At 41.7% G+C, this 13,414-nt stretch overlaps 1 protein-coding gene across 5 annotated transcripts in view; it reads right to left on the reverse strand.

Moving 5' to 3' along the window:
- GAS2 (growth arrest specific 2) overlaps positions 1-11,513 on the reverse strand; it is a 99,610-nt gene extending 88,097 nt beyond the window's left edge. Inside the window, exon 1 of one of the 5 annotated variants that reach the window (XM_035550228.2) lies at positions 11,451-11,513. The gene's annotated coding sequence lies outside the window, so the exon portion shown is untranslated. Of the gene's footprint in view, positions 1-3,286; positions 3,400-3,466; positions 3,544-3,876; positions 3,987-4,371; positions 4,496-11,450 lie in introns of those variants that run through there. The other 4 variants (XM_035550225.2, XM_035550227.2, XM_035550229.2 and 1 more) reach the window with 4 other exon arrangements.
- Between the last annotated feature and the right edge of the window lie 1,901 nt (positions 11,514-13,414).

Raw genomic sequence — 13,414 nt, forward strand, 5'->3', positions numbered from 1 at the left:
TCCCTGGATTCAATTCCATTCCTGATTCCAACCACCTTCCTTTATGAGAAAGTTTTCATGACACTACTCTTCCAACAAATTGGAGCATTATTAGAATGAAAAGATTGTTTACTCTATATTGTAAGAAGTGTGTACGAGTGTAGGTGTATGCATATATATGCACATACAAAGAAAATACATGTGCCCCAGCCTGTGAATTCATCAGGCAAATCAGAAACTTGTTACTCCCAACTACCCACCTAGCACATATACATAATGGTTTATACAGAGAACCTGCTGGCTCTGCAGTGCTCTCTGTTAGATGAGTTTCATTGTTGCTTCAGCCTTGTTCCTAATTATGGCACGTGCATTTAGGTCTCAATAAACAAAAGGAGGATTTAACTTTTTACTTGCTGCATGATACAGTCCTGCCGGGTCAGGGATAAAGACTTTCTGAGTCACTTCCTCTTTACAATTTGTTTTAAGAACTAGTATAGAAATGAAATATCTAGCAAAACAAGCATTTTTCTTTGTATTCAGTTAGAAAAGAATAAAAAGATGTTAAAATTGTATAGGAAGGAAAAAAGCATAAAGCAAATACAGAACTGTGTTGAGATCTATCAGATCATCTCTTATGCAAAGGTCCTGTATGATGTCCCCTTTGTACCACACCAGCTTGATCTAAGTTGCATCACAGACCCGTTGCCTGACAGTACAACAGAGATGTGTTTAGGCCTTCCTGCCTAGCAGGCAGGGCAATGGACTGGTTCCTTTCAGCTGGCAGCCAGAGCAGAGTTACCCAGGACTGAAAATCTGTGCACATGCCAGTTCAGTGGCCTACTCACTCTACAGAGCTGGAACAGAAGATGGCATAACTCAGTCTTGGAACCCAGTGTCCAAGGCAATTTCCTCAACCTTTCACAGAAGTAAATACTGAGGCTTTAAGCTTGTGAAATGATGTTTCCCCCGCTATGGTAGGAGAAAGCATGTTAGCTATCTAGTTGTAGAAGAGAAGATACCATGCACACACACAACTGTGCAATAGCTTCACTGTCAGTGGTAGAGATAGCAGACAGCAGCTTAGATGAGAGCAGCAATAGTTTTCTCTGAAGGAACTGGAACTTGAACACTAGACTGCGCATTGGCTTTGACGGAGGGGTATCGGCTATAACTGCAGACAATCTCCTGCTGTCTTAGAGAGAAGGTAATGCTATTGGAAAGCAGCCATCCTGGAAAGAGAGGAGACAGAGGATCAAAAGCCAGCACAGAGCTCATGAGTATCTGGCAAGGGTCTCTGCTGGATCTCCCTGCTAGTCCTAATCACCTCAAGCAGATGGAAAAGAACAGAACTTTTGAAACTGTACTAGAGTTTAAGTGGACTGTGTAAAGCATTCACTTACTGTAAGCTGGGTGCAAAAAGAAGCTTAAATAAAAGATCCCATGTTCATAAATAAAGTTGCAGTAACAAAACACACTTTTCTGCGAGCAGAAGTGATGCTACCCACAAAGTGGGATTTGTACTTGCAATCACCCCTGTCACAGCAGCAAGTGCCACTTGCACACACAGCATGCCTAAGCATAAGCACACTCACTGATTTTTGTCTTGCTACCTTGGTGTTAACATGTTTTTCAGATGTGGAAAGAATAATATAAATCCACAAACTAAAGACTGCTTTTTATTTTTTCCACATCCTCAACCATATACATATGTGTGCACACACACTCATGTATGTAGAAGCTGGGGGTGTGGGGGGGAAGATGAGAATGCCTTCCTTAGAAAGCCACAGGGTAACTAACAACTTCTGTAATTGATGTCTTTGGTGTCAGGAAACTTCTTAATGGTGAGATCTGCTAGACGGGTATAACTTGAAGTCAAGTTGTGAAAGCTCCCCTACTTGAAATACTTCAAATGGACTAAAAGAAGCCATAGGAATACAAGCAGAGACCCATCACTCACTGGTCAATGTGAGACAGGCAATTTTTGTCACCTGCAGTTTTCAGCTTAGCACAGAACAGTCATCTCTTTCCTTCTGCCATTCTACATGTGTAAAAACAAACACAGTCACTTGTAAAGTTATGATTCTACCTCTCACAGCTCCTCTTCAAAAGCTAGTACAGAGCTTTCCCTTCTGTAAGGCACGACAGGTCGTTCTTATCTGCATCATCTTAAATGTGTGTATATGTAATCTCGGTTTTCTCAGTACCATAAACAAGAAGATAAAACATAGACTCACAGATGCAGCAAGCGTATTTTTAAAAGGAAATTCAATTTTTCTAGTTATTTTATTATCCTTATAAACTATACCACAACCAATTTAGCCCAAGGTTTCTGGAGCTTTCCCAGATTGACTTGGAGCATACTGTACGTATTTGGGGGGAGGGGCACCAGAGGGGAACCACCATCTGAAACTCATTAATCAATTAGAATTTTTAAGGGCTTACATCAAAATGTGATCTACACTGATAAAGTAAACTTTAATCACAAGAAGCCTTTGTCCTTTCCTTTATGAATATACTCGCTACAAACGCGCGCGGCGCTCGGAGCGGAGGATGCAGAACCTGGCAGAAGCAGCGCACTGATACTTTAGACCTGTAAGGCCCTTGGTCTGAGGCCAGACCAAAATGAAGTTAACCACACAAAAATCTGAGCTAATCATTGAAAGCCTAGACATTTCCAGGACTATGCCTGGTAGAAACAATTTTGTTGCCTTGATAACGTCTCCTCTTCCAAAAGGAAAGCAACGAGTCCTTCTCGCACAGACCAAAACAAAACCTGAGGAATGTTCAATATCTCCCTGCTCATAAAATTACAACTTCTGGAAACCGAGCTGGTTCCTAACACAGTCCAAAAACTTTCAAGTTGACTTCTCTTTGCCTGGCTCTTACCACATGTTTTTCTGCTTATCTAAGCAAAATAGCCATTAAAAATTAGTACAAAAGAAGTTTCCATCTCCATCTGAGATCTCAGCTAGAAAAGGAAATATTTCCAGACAGGCACATACACACGCACCTGGCATAAGCACATCTCACAAGGGGTGGAAGTGCACCTCTTGCTGCAGGCACACTATGCAGACAGTGTTACAAACTGACCCTCATCTGCATTGCATTTAGTTATGAAGTTCCATTTCCCTGTTCCATCCTGAAATTAGTGTGAGGCTTCCACCGAGAGGTTTCCAGCGGAGCCAGAAAGGTACTTCAGGCAGTAAGCGTGCCACATGAAATAAGACCGTGGACAAAAAGAAAAATAAAGGGACCAAGTGAGCCAGTGAGAGCTGCAAGCTTGGGGACAGCACTGAGTCTTCCTCACCTTACTTCCTTCAAGGTTTGGGTTGGCTGTGGTTCCAACCAGGGTACTGCACTCCAGTGGCGATCAGGTGGCCTATCGAACCCCACGATATCAATTCTGGAGTGCCGGCTCCTTTCCTATTAAATCGCAACGCACACCACAAAACCGTCACCAACCCACAACACCTGGCACGGCACCTACCCCGCGGGGAAGCAACCGTTCGGGAGTTAACACGCGGCAGCGCAGGACAGACAGTGGGTTGGTTGTTTTTCATTTCCAAGTCACGTCAGAGGCGTGTAGGAGCTGCACGGGGAGCCCGCGGCGCATCCTCCCCGGTGCCCCGGGAGCCGGCCCTTGTGCCCCCGCGGCACACAGCCCGGAGAGCCGGGGCTCAGCGGGGCGCACCGCTGCCGCAGCATCCTCCCGGCAAGGCTTTGAGGTCGCCCTGAGAGCTGACCCCGGAGCCCGAGGGCACCGGCAGGCGCAGCCGGCTCCCGCAGCCCTTCCCATGCGCTTCCCCCCAGCTCCGCCACAGTGCCGGACGCGTCCCTCCGTCCCCTCCCCTGCGGCCCCAGAGCCCGGGGGGGGACCCGACCCGCGCCCCCGCTCACCCGCCGCGGAGCCCGGCTCGGCGCTGGGCTACGATCGTTCCTCGGCGGGGCCCCTCGGCGGCGCGGCTGAGCTAATGCCTTGGCCATCGGCGCCGCTCCCGGCTCTGCCCCTCGGGGGCAGGACCAAGCGCGGCCGCCGCGGGGTGCCCGGGGGCGGCCCCGGCAGCGAGCCCCGGCCGCGGGGCTTCGGGCGGACCCCGCCGCGCCCCCGAGCCGCTTGCCAAGCCCGGGAGCCCCGAGAGCGGGAGGGGAAGACCCCAAAAGCCCCAGCTGGCCGCGAGGAAGGCGGCTGCAACAGCAGCAGCCGCTGCTGTCCTTCCCTCCTTCCCTCTCGCAGCTCACCTTCCCGCGGCGCTCCCCTTTCTCTAACCGCGGAGGCAGGGGCCAAGCGCCCGGAGCGGCCCCGGGCTACCGGCGCCGGGGCAGAGACCCCAAGGGGCGGGCACGGCTCCCCCCAGCCCCCGGAGCCCCCCGGAGCCCTCCCCGTGCCCCGACCTGCGCAGCCCGGCAGCAGCCGCCCGCCGCTCCTCATGCTCCTGTCCGCTCCGCCCGGGCTTCTCTCTCGGGGAAAGCCGCCTTTTTGGTTTCTTTTTTCTTTTTTTTTTTTTTTTCCTTCCCTCCTCAGAACCCGATTTCCTATATTTCAGCAGTCCGCGCAGCCTGAACGGAAGTTAAATACTTACTTTTTTTCAGAGGGACGGCAAAGGCAGTTGACACTGATTTACCCTTGAAATGCTGAGATATTGTATTACAGCCCTTGGCAGCGAGTCACTGCCGGGGTCCATTTCTCTTTTCTTATTATTACTCCCTTTCCAAGACTCTTGATTGTGGAAAAGAAAACAAGAGAGAGAGAGAGAGAAAGGAAGTCTTCCTACCTAAGTAAAAACTCTCTTTTTCATTAAGTCAGATAGTTGTTGCTGGAACTTTTAAGCACTTAAGAGCACCTCTTTTGATTGTCACGTTTCGATTTTTTTTTTCCTTCTTCCCCTCTGGCTAAAGGAGCAGGATTTCAGCTTTGTGTCTTGGGAACTCTGCTTTGTTCCATATGTCTCCAAAACGATTTTGTGCCACCTTGCAGTCCATTTTGAACAAATACTGTATGCTGTTCCTCAATTAATCATTCTTATATTACGCTTTTAGAAGAGTGATGGATAGAGGTTTTGCTTGTCCATGTATGTCTGGGCTTCGTCTGCCCAGCTGAATCCCAGCTAACTCTTAGCACACCTTCAGTGCAGTCATTATTTCCTTCTCACCTTATTTCATTTTCGTGACATTTCAACGTTTTGTTAAACGTCAGAGATAACCTTCTCCAACTGTTGTTTATTCACTTATTCCCTGCACAGAGAAGCCCCTTTTGTGAATTCAATAGCGGGAAACAGATGTTCAGACTTCTGCTTCTCTTAATGCATGGATGTAGATTGTCTTGTTGAGTTTCCTAATGGTATCATGTTATCACTTTCCGTAAGAGTGCTCCAGTCAACCAGCATGCTTATTTTTTTCTTTCACAGCGTAGATCCACTTAATTAAATTGTTCTAGCCAGAGCACATTACGTATAATTATACTGAAAGAATTGTCTTAACCCGATTGCTGAAAAGTACATCAAGCTGACCCTTATTTTTCATTTGCATTCATTTCTTTGTACTCTGATCTGCTGGGAAAATTTGATTTGCACAATTAATGCCGGGCTATTCCTCAATAATTGCACTGTAAGCAAATTCCTCTTCTCTGAGCAGCAGATGTTCATGTGGCCAATCAGAATGGCCACATCTTTCGTTATTTGTTGTATTCCTATGCTCGTATTATGCTGGTCTGATGGACTATTAACTGCTGCGATGAGTGCTACTTAAATGAGAGCATTTCATCAGCATGCTGATGTATTTAAGTATGAAGAGCTCTAGCCATGTACTAGATGGGTAACAGAATTGCACAGAATCCTAGTTTTGTTCTGGGTAGTAAAATGTGGATGGCCCTGAGCATGACAGATTCCTTTGGTTGGTCCAATTTCTCAGTCAGGAAAAAAAAAAAAAAGAGAGAGAGAAGAAAGCCCTCAGATTTCCCAAAAATATGCCAGAGAAGGGGAGAAAGACAGGATAGAGTGAGAATCGAACTGATGAGCAAACTTCTGTACGCACTTTATTATCTTGCAGAAGTTTTATCTGACCTTGAGAAACTCTTTTTTTTTTTTTTTATAGTAATGAGCAACAGCTTAAATACAATTTATATGTCACCCTAATAGGAAGAGCAGCTTGAGATAAAACCAACTTTGTTACACCGTTCTGCATAGTTAGAAGTCCTGCGACTTCATAGCAAACTTGGAAAGCATTTCACGAAGAAGCAGTTATGTCTCCAGTAAAAGCTTTAAGATTCATGTGTTCTCTGGAATTACAGGACTCCAAACAAGTTTAGGAGTTTCACATAAGGAGTTTAGGTGAGTTAAGTTAATTACACGTAGGGAGTTAAGGTGAGGCTTTTCCAGACCTCATGAAATAAATCTTGTACACACGTTTGCATGTGAAGCAGTGAAAAGGACTGAAAGGGCAGTTGTAAGATCTCAAAGCCCAGGTTGGTTGTGCACTCCTTGATGTGTTAGCTTGTCCCAAAGAATAACCTAACAGATGCTGATAGTAGAAGAGCAAACATTCCCAGATGAATTATCTATGTGAATCGTTTTCTCCTTATTATCATTTTGCTCATATTTCTCTCTTACTATCATTCCATAAAGAATCAATAGCAGACTAGCCAATGCAACACCATTACCAGTGTTAAGAAGAACAAAAACTTGTGACTTAGATCAAATCTTATGCACGCAAGACTGAGTGGAACACAGTGCCAAGTATACATCTGAAATGTACATTAAATGAATGCTACGGATGTTTCACCAGTGACACCACAGTTACGAGTGCACTGAGCTTCACACTTGAAGCAGGAATACAACTTTTCTGTTTCATGCTTTACGATTTGAATTTGGCTTTCAAATTTGATACAACTCCCCACAGCACAAATACATTTTTTTACATAAAGTTATTTCAATAACATTCTTGCTAACCTTTGTAGAGGAAATACACAAACATTTCCTTGTGAAATGTTAGCACTTTGTTCACTTTTTTTCCACATATACTAACTTCTCTCTCCACACCTTCAACTTCCAACGTCCATACATTCTGATCATATTTCTGACACTCCATACGTTTGATATGATATGAGTGGGCACATGAAGACAATGACTTGAAGAGAGACTTGGAAAGAAGAAAGAGAAGGATGACTTACAGAGACTGAGGAAGGTAGAGCTTGTTTGGAAATCATATGGTCACACAGAAAACCTGAGCAAAATCGTTACCATGACTAGGATAAAATGGTTCCACACATATAATTTTGACTGTAGAGATAGACATAGAGGTGTCTAATCTGCTTACATGCAGCAAATTCAATCCAAAGATGTGAAAAACTTTGTATGTTTTGGGACCACAAGTCAGGATTCAAAAATTCCAGAAATTTTACTCCACCTTGGTTGCACACTATAAACCTAGACATGCGGATAACTAGACGTGAAATTCTGGAGCACGAGGTCAACAAGGACGATTACAATGGCCTATTTTCCTCCATGAAATTCATCAGCCCTGGTCTAGAAATGTCTTAAAATCAACACACCTGGTGGCCAGCAGATGCTATATCATTCTTGCAGGTCAGCTACCGGTGGGAAGAGAAAATTAACTGGAGCAAGGGGTTATCAGTACACAGCCAGCTCAAGCAGCAGTCACTAAATAGGAGGAAGAGAAGGGAGCAGGAAGAGGGAGAACGTGGAGAGGCATTTGGAGTTCTCGGTGGGCAGAGAAGAGTCACAGGCATCATGTTTGCCATATCCCTAGACTTTGAACCTTCCTGGTTCAACAAGAAGTCAGAGTCCTGCAGCTTGGCATTGGAGCAGGCTCACACTTATCTATTAATATTTCAAGAGGATTCTAACCCCCAAGTACTCCTCCTTCACTATGTAACTGTGGTCACGATTGACTAGTCTAATATCAATTATATATAATGGATATAACGTAATTTATGACAGACATCCCAATTCTATATAGACTCTTAAAGCACGTAGCTATACAGCCATTAAATGGGACATTTTGGTTAGCTAAGAGAATAGAGAGAGCAACTGACGCACAGTGGCAGAAATGATGAATAAAGTGTATATTTAGTACAGAATGTCATACCTGTTGACTTTCATGCTTTTTACCACTTAAGGGACCATGGGTAAAGCTGAAATGAATTCAGCCATGAGTGATTTTCCATTTTAATTATCATGGAAATAAGGCCTGCTCTAAGTTAATTCTATCCTCCAATAATTCAGTTCAATGCACACAGTGATTTTAATAATCAATTGTACTTTGATCAAATCTGCAGTGGAATACCCATTTTAAAGCTCTATTAAAACTCTGCAAACAATTCCTTCAGTACAAGAGTAAAATGCTTTGTTCTTCCATCTTGCAAACTTACTATGCTAGAAATGTAATTTAATCAACGTACAGTTATGTTACCTTCGACAATTACAACTGTCATGAAATTCTTTGCTTTCTATTTTATATGTGAAACCAACAGCTATAATCTGAGAACAACAAGTTTTTGTCATGGTAAGCTTAAATAAAAGTTAACTGCTTACTCTGCATCATGTTTATTAAAACATACCTATTGTTAATCTTTCGGTCAGTGTCAGGGTAGGCATCTAGATTAAATTAGACCCAGGAACAGTTTTCCATCATTATGGAATACACATACCTGAATTGATGTACCATGCACCAGCATATATAAACTGCTTAGAAGCTCAAGGTGCATAGTACAAGCCTTTCGGGGACCCATCTTACGGATATGCACCGCTGGCAAGAAGCTGTCACAATTCTGATTTTTACAGAGAAGTATTTTTTGACTGAGGTCATAATAGTTTACTCATGGATACAGAGCTTACAGCTGTCATTCCAAGAAAACTACTGGAGTTGACACAATGATTAGAAGGAGAAATTCCATGTTCTGTTTGACAATTAGATTATAACAGTATACTCTGTCTCCAAACAAACCAGTACCTTAAATATTAACAAGAATGACAGATTATTTTATTTTCTTAAATAGGAGGATCTCAGATATCACATTGATAAGGATTATTTAAATGACAACGGAGATTACATAGGCCTCATGGCACTTTTATTCCTTCCTGAAGTAACTGAAACTGAAGAAGAAAACTCCAAGCCATGTATGTAACTGCACTCCTGTCTCCATGAGACAGTATAGCAATTTCAAGTGACTCAAAAGACTATACAACTGAAATCAACTCAAATACCTCTCAGCCCAAATGTAAACAGTGATGGGAAAATGCATATTTGATTCTCAGATTTTGCCTACTGCTTAGTCAGACAAATTAATCATACTTAATTCAGTGCACCATCTTTTCTTTTCTCACACACCTGTCAGAAAGTAAATTTATCTGTAAGGAGAGTTCTGCCACAGGGTGATATGAACTTATTGATATTATCAATTTCATTCTGTTCTCTATATTCTGTCAGTGTAACTATGGACTAAAACAGCTTGAATTTGAAACCAGTTTTATCAACATTTTCTGTTTGCATGTTCACTATCAGAATAATTTAAAGAAATAACAATTATATCCACTTTGCTTAGTATATACAATGCTACTGAGCACAAATAAACATAAATAATCTCTTCTACTTTCCATACATATTATGGAACAGGACTTTGTAGTTGGTTTCTTCCTGTGATGGACAAATCATTAAAATAAGATGCTGTTTCAAGTCAAATTAAAGCATCAGAATTTAGCTACTAAGAGCACCAGTGAGAAAAAGAGGATTCAAGAATGCCAACAACTACCAAAACAACATTGCTTTGTTGTATCAAAAATGTTCTGGGGTTTATATATATATATATATATATATATATATATATATATATATAAAATCAGATTCTTGTATAGTGACTCAAAAAACACAAAATAATCTTCATAGGATTTAACTGACAGATGCTGTGCTTTGGAAAGCAATTTACAAACAAAAAGCAAACATTCCAGATGCACACAACAGTTTTTTCAAAGTAACAAATTTTCCAGACCAAGAATATCAGAAGACCAATTCATTACTTAAGAATTCAAAACATTTTTAAAACAGAAAATGTTCTAAAAGACTAATAACACCTGCTCCCTCCTGGCTGGTCAAAACCCTGCCTTCCCTCATTTTCTCTTCACCTTTCAATGTCTTGCTTCTCATAACACATACCTAGGTTTCCTCTTATAATCATTAGTATTTCTTGCCTCAATTTCCCCTCCCAGTAACTTATTCCCTATGTTTATTGGACTGCGTATGAAATTATTTTGGTCACTGGAGCAACTTTAAGAGTCCAATTCAGGATCTTATTTCCATATGAAAACCCCCATAAAGCAGCAGATTTTTTGGCTATCTTCCAAGTTCAAATCAACATTTTGCAGATTGCTCTGTTCATGAAGTAAAAAGTAACAGACAATTCTACCCCATTTGAAGTGATGCATGCTCACAACATGCGTAACTCTAGTAAACCTGCCTTTGTAACAATAGAATTCAAAAGCTTTATTGCCTGTCCAACAATCTGGAGGAAAGAGAGGCAGAGCGGTCCTTACAGGAGAAAATTTGGCGCTCTTCAAGTCTGATTTTCTTTACATACTACCTTCAAAGCTTTTCCAGCCCTTCTCCTGGTGTTTCTGACACTACTTTTCAGCAATTCTTCCTCAACCTTATACTTTCTCCACCAACATTGCAAATTCATTCTCCTCAGAAGCTATTGTTTTTCTTCCCCTCTTTGAGATACTATTGCTATTCTTTTCCAGTTCCCTTTTCCTCTAACTGCTCAGTTCACTCGATCTTATACCTTAGGGAATGCTTTGATTCCAGCACTCCTTTTCATTCTTCTATGGAAGAAGCATCATGGAAGCATTCCTAATGGAAAGAACATTATTCCCTATGTCACATTGCAAAATGAGACAAGATGAATGCAGGCTCATTTAATAAGTTATTCCTGTCTCGTGGGAGGTTAGGAGACTTGGTTTCTTTTGCCAGCCCTGCAAACTAATCTGCTGTACAAGTTTCATCAAATTACTTTTTATTTCAGTTTTCCCATCTGTAAAATAGGCGTATGCATAAAAACTTCCCCTTGTAAAGTAGTCCAACATTAACAAATGGAGAGAATTCTATAAAGATGGGCCCGACATATTAATTTAATTTATTGAAGAGTCCTGCACATATTTTCTTTCTCTGTCTTTCCTCCTTCTTTACACTGCAAACTGTGTATCTGGTAATATGCTATTAGAGAAGGGAAGTTAGGAGGTTTGGGAATAGCCTTGGCTCTGATACTCGTTTGCTATCATAAGAAAACAAGAAATCTGTGATCTTGGAAAAGTTACTTAACCTTCCAGATACTTCAGATTTCTGATCTATAAGATGTAATATAAATATGTCATGGCAGTTGTGAGGTAAGAGACTCAAACATTTTGATGCCACAGACTGAGAATTCAACAGAAATGAGAATATTACTTCTTTAAATGTATTACCTCTTTTGCAAGCATTCTTCTTGCTGTGTAGAAGTTGCTCAATTCCAGCATTGGCCCTGCCTGTGACATTATTCTTCATGTTGGGACATGTTGTGGAATGACAGTTTCCTTCAGCAGAATCCTCCCAGATCCCAGCATTGCTATCTGAAATGTGATAAGATAATATCTAATTGCTGTCAAATGACTAGCATTTATATTTTCAGTCTGTTTGTTTCAGACAACAGTAGGCTTATACAACTCTGGAAATTTCATATTTAGGAGGACATTATTTTGCATAGATGTTACTTCAGCATCTGCAATCCACAGATCATCCTCCTCCAGTTTCTCTCTCTTCATTTGGAATGCCTTTTTATCCTTGCTGTTAGCCAGACCAATATCAAAATAACTTTGTTTTGTTCAACAGGTTTCTTGTTCAGCCCAAAAGCAAAGAAAGCATCAAATCCCAGTGTACTCTTTGGTTTCCTTTTAGGGAGGAGCCTGACATATCTCTGTTTATACTATAGCCTGGGCCTTGGGCATGTTTTCCTAATTGGAGCTGGCTGAAGCTTTTCTGCTTTCCTGCTGCCTGTCATAGGCTGAATTACAAACGATGGTGAGACCAGTTACTCAACTCCCTTCATTAATGACATATGTTGCTGAAACACATTGAGAGAATTTCAGAAAGATCAAATTTCAGACCAACCTTGAAACCAGATGCCTAAATCCAATAATGAGGCAAAAAAGCTATAGATAGAAAGCTAGTGTTTTACCTTGTGAACACTACAGTCATGCTTGCAAACGAGACCAGGGTCAGAATTCCAATATTAAGAATCATCCTCTGTCATCTTTTAATTTAGCATGTTGGCTCAAGTCCAAATAAACAGCGCACAGAATAATTAAATCAAGAAATAATTCGACAAATGTGAAAAAACACTCGTGCAAAATATCACAAGCTTGGTGAGTGAGAAGAATTAGGAACAAAAGAGACCAAACAACTATGACTGAACATTCAGATCAGGTATCCGATAGTATGAGGTATGTGAATGCTGGTAACTCTGTATGGAATCTGCTATCAAGTGCTGCGCTACTTATCTGTGGCCCTCAGGCTTTATTCAACCAAAGAGCAATGAAGCTGGTGAGGGGTCTGGAGAACAAGTCTTACAAGGAGCGGCTGAGAGAAATGGGGTTGTTTAGCCTGGAAAAGAGAAGGCTCAGGGGCGACCTTATCGCACTCTACAGGTACCTTAAATGAGGCTGTAGGGAGGTGGGGGTTGGTCTATTCTCCCACGTGCCTGGTGACAGGACGAGGGAGAATGGGCTAAAGTTGCGCCAGGGGAAGTTTAGGTTGGATATTAGGAAGAACTTCTTTACTGAAAGGGTTGTTAGGCATTGGAACAGGCTGCCCAGGGAAGTGGTTGAGTCACCATCCCTGGAGGTCTTTAAAAGACATTTAGATTTAGAGCTTAGTGATATGGTTTAGTGGAGGACTTGTTACTGTTAGGTCAGAGGTTGGACTAGCTGATCTTGGAGGTCTCTTCCAACCTAGCTGCTTCTGTGATTCTGTGAAAAAGATGGTAAAGACAGTACTTTGACGTACTTCAGTCTTAGTTTACACAAATGGTAGGGTCTAAATCTGTCATAAGGACTATGTTATTTCCATACCAGCAGTTAATCATGTGAAATTTTGATCAGAAAAAAAAAAATATATATATATATATATATGAGAGGGAGAGAGAGAGAGAGAGAATTATCTACTAAGACATATCCAGTGATCCACATCTTCTGCTTTATCAAACACTAAGTCTTACTGGACATAGACAGAAATCACAACTTCCCTAGGGTAGCTTTAATTTTCATTATTCTAATAATAAAAATTAGATTACAAACACAATAAATGTGGTAGTCTAAATGGAGCAGATAATCATATTTCACATTCTACATATAGTCTGAATTCATGGGATACTTCATTAAATGCTATAAGATAC

The sequence above is a fragment of the Cygnus atratus genome, chromosome 5 (genome assembly GCF_013377495.2).
Source record: "Cygnus atratus isolate AKBS03 ecotype Queensland, Australia chromosome 5, CAtr_DNAZoo_HiC_assembly, whole genome shotgun sequence".
NCBI classification, from domain to species: domain Eukaryota; kingdom Metazoa; phylum Chordata; class Aves; order Anseriformes; family Anatidae; genus Cygnus; species Cygnus atratus.